Source organism: Ascaphus truei, chromosome 6 (genome assembly GCF_040206685.1).
Source record: "Ascaphus truei isolate aAscTru1 chromosome 6, aAscTru1.hap1, whole genome shotgun sequence".
NCBI classification, from domain to species: Eukaryota; Metazoa; Chordata; class Amphibia; order Anura; family Ascaphidae; genus Ascaphus; species Ascaphus truei.
This window is the reverse complement of record NC_134488.1, coordinates 29,895,101-29,905,598: the sequence shown is the minus strand read 5'-3', so window position 1 is coordinate 29,905,598 and position 10,498 is coordinate 29,895,101.

Here is a 10,498-nt window from a genome sequence, read left to right as displayed (position 1 = left end):
TTACATGTGTAGGAGCAAAAAGGAGCTGTGATGAGCTTACGCATATGTGTTGTGAGATGCAATAATCATATATAGCATTTCTTTTGTTTACTCGTATGTGTTGTAAAATGCAATAATTCTATATAATTTTTTTTCAACAACTTGTGTTTTATTGTTTTTTAAAACATAAAAGGAGGGAAAGGGGATAGGGATAAAGAAAATAAAAAGGGTGGGTGGGTGAGTGGGAAAGGGTAGGGGAGTACATCCACAATGGTCTCCACTCAGGGATCATACAATCAGTTGAATATATACATACACTTTTAGTAATCAAAATACAACCAATCCAATCAATAGTCATCTCTGGGTTCACAATCTAAATCGAAAGAGAAGCCCAATGCTAAAATACTAATATACCTCTATTAGGGCTTCTCTGTCGCTTGTTGAATACATTTGCCACGCTCAATAGCTCTCCTTTTTGACACTTATATACATATATATTTTGTGGGGGCTCAGGGGTTCCCAAAAAGAGCTTGCTGGGGTTCTGTGTGTTGTTTATCCACCTAACTGATACAGACTCTCAAAAATGGTGAGGGGTCAAATCCAATTTTCTTTTGGTTGTATCGATGAAACGTAATGTTTGAGCTGCATGTAGTGAAATATTTGCGAATTCGGGATACCGTATTCTTCTTTAATTTCAGGGAATGACTTAATGCTATCTCCCTTTTGCATATCCCAGTTTTTAAAAACATTTTAGAGGCTTTGATGGGGGGAACTCCTGATTGAATCTAATCGGTGTAAGGGGCGAAGGGTTAGATGAAATCTGTTTATATTTACAGCTTTTATCCCACATGCTTAGGGAGTGTGCTAGAACTAGATGGGTTTTATAATATTCTGCTCTATATTCCTTCTTTATCCACAAAAGGGTTACCATATCTGACAGCCGGGCCTCCGATCTCTCCTTGTCTACCCACGGTTTTATACCCGATGTTGCAGACCAATAAATTAGCGAGTTCAGTCTAGCCGCTTCGTAATACTTGGCTAAATCCGATTGCCCCAGGCCACCTTTGAACAGAGGAAGCACCAGACATTTTTTCTTAATTCTGGGCTTCCTGCCATTCCAGATAAATTTAGCTATCTCACTCTCCAAATCCCTGATAGCACATGCAGGGACAGCTACTGGGAGTACTTGGAATAAATACAATATTCTTGGGAGTAGGTTCATTTTAACTGATATAATGTTAGGAATCTGATTTCTCAGCGCCGTCCGCGCAACACGAAGACCACCCTCAGGGAGACTCAGGGCGCACAGCGCAACCTCCGCTTACCTGCCTCCATGGGCCGTTAGCTCCTCCATCACCGCAGGGCCCCTCCCCTCGGTGGCCCCACCACTCCTCCTCCTTCTCTGTGGCAGGCGCGGGTCCCCCATCCCGCACGCACACGTGTGTCCTCCAACGCTGGTCACGTGCAAACGCAGCTTACAGAGCGCACACCCAGCATCCACTCTTCTACTTCCACTCCTGTTATGAGGCTCTGCCCCCGTACACCGAATGGGTGTAATCAGAGTGCTACCAGTGCTCACCTGGGTTGTATGAGCCACACCTATCCAGAGAGGCTCCCTGCAGTCCTCCTGACCCGCCTCCACCCCTGATTGGTCAGCCCAGCCTTATCTAGCATCTCTGAGCCCTCACTCATCGCTCGACATTGTCTCTGTATGGAAGTGTTTGGTGTACTCTCGGTTACAACAGGTTTTGACACGGCTTGTACGACTACCCCCTTTGGCTCTCGACTTCGGCTCTCCTTGGACTACGTATTCGTATGTAATGCCCCAGCAGTCTTCCAAGACTCTATCAACGACGTTTTTCGTAAGGTACTCAACATTTTTGTAATAGTTTACTTGGATGACATCCTGATTTTTTCCCAAGACCTCCAGGATCATATTCGCCACACCTCCTAAGTTCTCTCTCGCCTCCGTGAACACCATCTGTACGCCAAGCTGGAGAAGTGCACCTTCCACCAGACCTCTACCCAATTCCTGGGTTACATCATTTCTGACGAGAGTTTTATGATGGATCCCGGTAAACTTCAGGCAGTGACTGAATGGCCAAGACCCGATATTCTCAAGGCCATACAACGCTTTTTGGGCTTCGCGAATTACTATCGCAAGTTTATACGTACTTTTTCTACTATTGTGGTGCCCCTTACAGCTCTTACGAAGAAAGGGGCTGACCCATCTGCTTGGTCACCTGAGGCTCACTCCGCCTTCAAGGTACTCAAGGAAGCATTTGTATCCACACCTATCCTCCGTCATCCTAACACCAATCTCCCCTTCGTGTTGGAAGTCGACGCCTCCGACTGCAGCGCAGGGGCATTGCTGTCTCAGAGACCTACCCGCCAAGACAAGTTACACCCCTGTGCACACTTCTCCAAGAAATTCTCACCGGCTGAGAAGAATTACGACGTGGGCAACAGGGAACTCTTGGCCGTACAGATGGCTCTCCAAGAGTGGAGACATCTGGAGGAGTCGAAAAAAACGTTTACTATCCTCACGGATCACAAAAACCTTCTCTACATCGAGAACGCCTGACGCCTTGGTCCACGACAGGCTCGTTGGTCTCTTTTTTTTTCCAGGTTTGATTTTCACCTTTCTTATATTCCCGGGACAAAGAACGTAAAGTATGGACGCACTATCCAGACAACATTCCTCTGAGGAGAGACCAGAGGAGTCCTTTGAGACCATTCTCCCGCAGGAGAGGATTCTCGCCACATCTACCTTCAAGAACCTCGATAAAATTATGCATTCTCAGAGACACATTCCTAAGGACTTGGTGGTTCCCGACAGCAAACTCTTCATACCCCCCAAGTTTGTCCCTGAAGTCCTGACCTGGGGTCACTCTTCGAAATCCGCAGGACATCCAGGTTTTAAGAAGACTTTTGACCTTATTCGTCTGAATTTTTGGTGGCCCAAAATGTCCGAAGATATTTTGGAATATACCCGCGCTTGTCCTATCTGCGCACAGAACAAGACACTTCGTCAAAAACCCCAAGGTTTCCTCCTACCTCTTCCAGTCCCTGACCGTCCCTGGTCCCATATGTCTATGGATTTCATTGCGGAGTTACCCAAATCCAGAGGAATGAACACAATCTTGGTGGTCGTGGATAGATTCTCTAAGATGGCTCATTTTATCCCACTTATCCCACTTAAGGGACTGCCCACCTCTCCCGCCCTCGATGATATCTTTACGGATCAAATTTTTCGGATTCATGGGATCCCTTCTTCTATCGTCTCTGACAGAGGGTCCCAGTTTGTATCCAAGTTTTGGAGAACTTTCACTAAGAGATTGGGCTTCTCTTCCTCCTTCTCCTCTGCATATTACCCACAGTCCAACGGACAGACGGAGAGGATTAACCAGTCCCTGGAAAAGTACCTAAGATGCTTTATATCTGCCTCCCAGGATGATTGGACTCAACTCCTCCCTTGGGCGGAGTATGCTGTTAATTCGGCCAAGAATGAAGCCACTAGTGAGTCGCCTTTTTTTTAAATAAATTATGGGTTTCACCCTCCCTGCTTGCCCATCTCCAACATTCCTTCTGAGTACCGGCCGTAGACGAACGCATTTCTTCTCAGCATGGTCCAGGATTCAAACGACCCTTCTCAACTCCTCCCACAGATCTAAACTTCAGGCCGATCGCCACCGTCGTCCTGCTCCCAGGTACAGGCCAACGGATTTGGTATGGCTCTCCTCTAAAAATATCCACTTAAAGGTACCATCCCCAAAATTGGCACCTAAATTCCTGGGCCCTTTTCCTACTTTAGAACAGATCAATCCTGTGGCATTTCACCTCCAGCTACCACACAGTAGGAAGATCCCCAATGTTTTTCATGTTTCTCTCTTAAAACCTTTCGTCTCCAGTCATTTCTTCCCGGACCAGACTCGCAAGCCGGATCCAGTTACCATCCAAAATAACGAAGAGTATGAGGTTCAATCTCTATTGGATGCCCACGTGTCCAGGGGTCAACTCCAGTTCCTGGTACAATGGAAAGGTTTTGGACCCATAGAGAGGTCTTGGGTTCCTTTAAAGGACATTCACGCTCCGGCTCTTCTTAGAGCCTTCAGAAGGAGGTTACCGGAGAAACCTTTTGAGGACCGTCCAGAGGCCATTACTGAAGAGGGGGTTACTGTTAGGAATCTGATTTCTCAGCACCGTCCACGCAACACACAGACTACCCTCAGGGAAACTCAGGGCATGCAGCACAACCTCCGCTTACCTGCCTCCACGGGCCATCAGCTCCTCCGTCGCCGCAGGGCCCCTCCCCTCGGCGTCCTCACCGCTCCTCCTCCTAGTGGCTATATAACAGAGGAACCATCCAGTTACATTTTGAGGTACTTTTTCCCTACTCAGCCAATTAAGTTCTGTGGTGTTCATCAATACACCACGCTGAGTAGGGGTACCCATTATTACACTTTTTTGCACTAATGCATCTTGTACTGTGGTATAAATCTCTATACAGCTATACAGCTGGATACTAATACTGAGGTGGATGCATATCTAAGCACCACGCTGCCTGTTAGAGAGCTGAGAGTGGACTAGTGGCAATCATACTGTGGCTATATCCCGGAGGCTCTCTAAACTACAAACAGGTACCTTTCCCTACTCAGCGAACTAAATTCTGTGGTGTTCATGAATACACCACGCTGAGTAGGGGTACAAACTGCAGTGTATACTTGTATCAGTGCACTCACTAGCTAGGACATTTCATCATGATATATGTCCACAGTTAACTACCTGGTTAACAATGCTTTATTCCATCAAACAACTCAGCTAACTAAATTTTGAGGTGTCTATACACACACCCCGCTGAGCAAGGGTATAACATATTACCTACACTTGGATGGGGTTATACCTTTCCCATTCCTTCTTTCCTTCCTCCCCCTCAACGCATATTAAATTATCTAGGATCAGTATTTACTTAAGACGTTTCATTACCACATCAAACTGACCTAAATAGCGGTTGAAGCAATCACAGATCAATAGAGCAGTAGTCTCCAACCACTAATTTAGGTGAAGACGATATGGTCAATACCAAATTATTTGGTCTCACCATTGTGTCATTTAATGAGATGACCATATAATGCTCTAATCAGGTATTGGTGTTTGATTACGTTAGTTAGGCTCCACATTAACAGTGGAATCCTAGAATCACAAATCCAGCATACTCAGCTACACTGTAGCCTACCCTGATACCAATCAGGTATTTTAATTCATGTTGCTATCACTTTTCCAATAGGGACTATTTTACTTACCTGTACTACACCCATGTGTCAGTGCTTCCTAAGTGCACCTAGAATTTAATCTACCTGGTAAAACAGAAGTCATTTTCTTGTTGCATACTGCATTAATATATACTTATGTATATGCACTAAAATTAGTTTGGACCGATTAGATTGTTCATCCTAGCATATTTTCCACTAGGTGTGGTATACAGTCAGGTGTATTTGTTGTGTGGCGTTATCATTCACACACCACAACAATACGTTTACATCCTTATCATTGATCCATTTACATTATTGTTACCTTGTAGTGGCTAAACTACTATATCTCTATAGGATAATAGTCCCTTTGGTTTACGACAACCAAATTTAGGTTTGTGAGCATATAGTTTAATATTTATTTTATCGGTTATTCTGACCAGTCGTCCTAAGTGTTGTTCGTGCTTGTGTTTAACCATTTTATATTAATTAAATCAAACCAATAAAGATTACGTTTTAAATTATTTACATATATTACATTTCCCAGTGAGTGCTGGTAATATAGGGGTCTCCTTATACCTGTTTAGGCAACTGTGCTTTCTGTTCATTCACCCTCTCCACCCCTGGCACCACTCCATAGACTGTAGCAAGAGCTTTCCTCTCCTCCCCTATCCCTTCTTTCCCTTCTTTCCCTCCAATATTTCATTTGTCAGAGAAAGTAAGATATCGTCAGCGAAAAGAGATACTTTATAAACTTCATCGCCTATAGGGACACCTTGTATCTCTGGGTTTGATCTTATTCTTGAGGCCAGAACTTCTATACAGATAGCAAATAACAGGGGGTGATAATGGACAATCCTGCCTGGTACCATTGGAGATCTTAAAGGATGCTGAGGTATAGCCTGAGGTATGGACTGCAGCTGTTGGTTTAGAGCAGTGTTTCCCAAACTGTGCGCCCCGGCGCCCTGGTGCGCCGCGGCTTGGCTAGAGGGGTGCCGCGATCAGGGCCGCCAGCAGTGGGAAACTGTAAGGAATCCGCTCCTCGGTTTAATGTTTGCCTTAACTTGCAGACCTGTGCAATCCTGGAACACTTTCCCGGATATTTACTGCAGCCTGGATTCACTCACCAAAGCAATACTGCCACACGCCCCTTCTGCCATTGGTTCTCTGACCTTTAAGTGTTGCCTTCCCACAATGCCCCCTGCTGAGCATAGTCCTTCCTGGATGTCTCTGTGTTCTGCCATAAGCCTTGTCTTGTCTGTCTCCTTGGTTCCTGAGACCGGCTGCTAGTGTCACGCAGCGGTCTGTTCCTGTGCTGAAGCGGAGTACTCTCCTTGTTGTCTTCAGCTCCCTGGTTCCTGTGACCGGCTGCTAGTCTCATGCAGCGGTCAGTTCCTGTTTCCTGTGCTGAAGCTGAGTACTCTCCTTGTTACTTCAGCTCCTTGTTTCCTGTGACCGGCTGCTATATTCATGCAGCGGTCTGTTCCTGGTTTCCTGCACTGAAACGGAGGTTTCCCCGAGTATCTTCAGCTTCCTGGTTCCTGGGGCCTACTCTTTCCCTAATCTAGAGAGGCCGTGTCCTGGTTCCTGCGCTGAATCGGAGGATTCCCCAGCCCGCTCAGGACTCTTGCGCTGAAGCACTGGTTTACCAGTGCAGCTAGGCGGTGTGCTACTCTGGTCTGTCTACCACCTCCTGAGACCAGTACCATGGGCCATGGTCGCCGCACGCGCAGAGGCCACTCCCACACTCCTAAGCTGAAGCGGGGCTCTCCTGACTACCTGTTGCCGAACTCCTGCTTGAACAACGTTTACCCTGATGTCTCCCTGGCGTGTCCACCGACGATGCTGTCTTCTCCTATCCTGATCCTGCGACGTACGACTACGAACTGCGCAATCCGGATCAGCCTGCGCGGTCTCAGGTCGGTGCTTTTACAACCCCACCTCAGCCACGCGGTCCGACCCAGGTTTGTGGCGAGCACAGTCGTGACAGTATGCTCGGCCCCACAAACTCGGACTGCCCTGTGGTGAGGGTTGGTATGTTTCTGTCTGAAATCCTGTCCCGGCCTGTAGACCAGTCCCAGTTTGAAAACCAGTATCTGTGCGAAATACTACCCCTGATTGAAGATCAGATTATGTATGAAGGTTTAACCCCGTTGCAAAGACAATGCCGTAACGATCTCATTAGTAAGGCTTATTGCCTCAAGGACTTAAAACAGTCTCTGGCCGATTGTGTTTGCTCCTCTGGTTCCCCTTTAACCTGGGATAATGTGCACCCTATCAAACTTGCCATCGCCCGAAATGCACTCCTTGCCTTGGCCTTATCATTGGACATTCACGTAGTACAACAGGACCCTCTCTTCATGGTGGTTCATGCTCAAGACACACTCCGTGTACTTTCCCTGACTTTGGACATTTGCATAAAGGAACAGGACCCTCTCCTCGCCAGCTACGCTGCCGCTTGGCAGTCCACCTGTGCTGCCAGTCCTGTCGCTAAACCTGGGGACGTATCTCCCTCTCCAGGAAATGACCAAACTGACCCACTATCACTGCCCCCTAACATAGATGCTGCCACGGTCCCTAGCCCTGATGGTACACCCGGGTACTCTGACACCAATGATACGTCTACGTTAACCCTTGCTGATCAGTCCTGTGAGGTTCCCCTGGAGTATACGTATATTTCTCTAGCCAACACTAAGGCTCTAGTATCCGAGAACAAGTCCCTTTTCCCTCTATTCCTAACTCTGAATCTCCCTTTTCAGCCCTCGAAGTTTTTCCTGCTTTAACCCCTGCTAGGCAGTTCTGCATGCCTTCCCTGTCAGGGAACAAATCCCTCCTACCTCCACGTCCTCAGCTTCAATTTCTAAGTTCTGTTCCCAGGGTCATTCCTGTATTAAACCCTGTGGGGCAGCTCTCTGAGTCCCCTTTTGTAACCCCCTGTTCTCCGCCAGCCATGGTCACGTCCCTAGCTCCAGAGCAAGAATCCCTTGTCTCACCTATTACAGAGGAAAAACTCTCTATGTTCTACTCTCAGGTATTATCTGCTTTAACTCCTGAAAATTCTTGCTGCCTCCAAGCCAATGCCTTCGTTCTGGCCTCAGAGAATGTGTCCCCAAGTCCTATAGCAGAGGTTGCATTAAATGACTTCCCCAAGGTTGTTGAATCCTTAGTTAGTTTTTGCTATAAAACCCCTGCTTCAGCTCAAGTTTCAGCTGCTGTGCCCCCTGAAACTTCGGCTAAAGTTCTGATTCCAGTTAAATGTATTCAGTTACCAAGTTTTTCCCTAAGCTTGGTCGCAGAGTTCCCATTTCCAGGTACTTCGCTGAACCAGTCTGTCACCCAGAGAGCGATGATCCCTGCTTCAGCACATAGTCCCCACGTCGTGGAATCTGCAGTCATTTCTGGTTTCCCAGACACTCCTTACCAAATACCCACTTCAGAGACCAGTACAGTAATGATTACCCCCTGTGTACTGTCTGTGTTCTCCCCTTCTCAAAGCTTAGGGTTAAAACCGTACAGTGGTCAGTATGCCCCTCCTGGAGTTCATGTTGTGTTCCCAGGAATGTTTGCTGACACACTGTTTTCACTTAAAAGCAACGCTTTTTCATATGTGCTAGCTAGAAGCCTGCACACAGTTTCCCCTCTCTCTGAAATTTGCCTTGTCGGCCCTGATACTCGGAGAGGTAAAAACCTCCCTTCAGATTCAGAATCTCTTTCTATAGAGGTCGTCCTTGCTGTTAGTTTCCCTGATTTCTCTGCCCATGCAAACCCTCCAGGGATCAGCATATCGGTTGTTACCCCCTTAGTACAGTCTGAGACCACCCTGCTTATATTACAAGTCCTGGTGTTTAAATCTGAGCTATTTAGTTTTACTGCTCTTGCTAAACCTCAGTCCCTCAGCACTGCAGCTAAAGGTGCTCCAGCAACCGTTGGGTTACTCGGGGTAAAAATTAAAATTCCTGTCCTAAAGGGTACTTTCTCACACATGTCCAGCAAACATAGAACCTCAGTGATTGATTCTAAGTCACTTATCACTATATCTGATGTTCTCACTAGTCAAACCCTGACACCCTCACCACTGGCTAGGTGTCCCGTTATCAGAATTTTTGCACTAGTAAACACGCCTAAATCTGTTTTTGTCATGACAAGCACCCCTGTTGTTAGGGCCCTTGCAGTTTTGGATAAGACTCCTTTTACTTCAAAGGTTTCTGCTATTAAGAGTTTCCACGGTTCCAACTTACCGCTTATTGTCTCTTTAACTCCCATCATTACTCTCCCATTACCAGTAACTGATTCCCAGGCACCAGCTCCTGACGCTAGTTCTCCTATCGGTACCCCTGCTTTGCGAGATGTTTCTGTTATGGATTCCGAGCCTCCAGCTCCGGAGTCAATTCCTTTACTCGCTGCTGTTTTTGTAGTCTCTCAGGTCCCTGTCACTGAAGTACAGACTTCAGCTTCTGAGGTTAGCTTCCCTCCCTCCGCTACCCTTGCTCTGCCTGATTCTCAAGTTTCTGATATTAGAGCCCAAAAGCCTATTCCTACTCCCCAGACAATACTATCTCCCACTGAGGGTTCCCCAGTATTTGAGAGCTCCACTGCTGAGTGCTTCTCTGCCTCTGTGAAACGATGTTTTTCCCCCTCGGAACCTTCTGTTGCCCCTGTTATTTCCTTTGAGTTGGAAATACTCTGTACGTACCCCAAGATTTCGGTCTCTGTCTGGTTTACTGCTTGCCTTGTCACCTTCCATACCAATACCGGGAAATGCTCCCACCCACCCTATACCCTCGCTGACCACTACCTGGGAGACCTCTGGAGGAGAAGTCCCTCTCAAATTCCTACATGCAGAGGTCAGCCAAGACTTTGTCTGTCCCGAAGGTCGCCTGGGTATATTCGATCAACTATCAAGGCCGCTTATCCTAAATTCTGGTCCCATTACTAAAGACTGGGCTCCCAGTGGGGGTTCTTCTGCCGTTTCTGCTCCGGAACCCTCTGGTTCTTCACAGCCTTGGATTCCCAAGCCATTTCGCGGGGCGAGCCAGGTACCAATGATATCTCTACCACCACTTTCATATCCTAGAACAGTACTCACCAAGGAACTGCTCGTTTACGGATACCTTTTCCACCTAAAAAACTTTAGGAACAACTCGATGTCCCCGAGACCCATGGATGGCCCTCTCTGGCCGCAGTTCTCTCCGGGGAGTGGGGGTACACAAAGGAGTGACCATGAGTCTCTGAACCATGACTCTAACACCAATCCTAGACGGTTCTGGAAC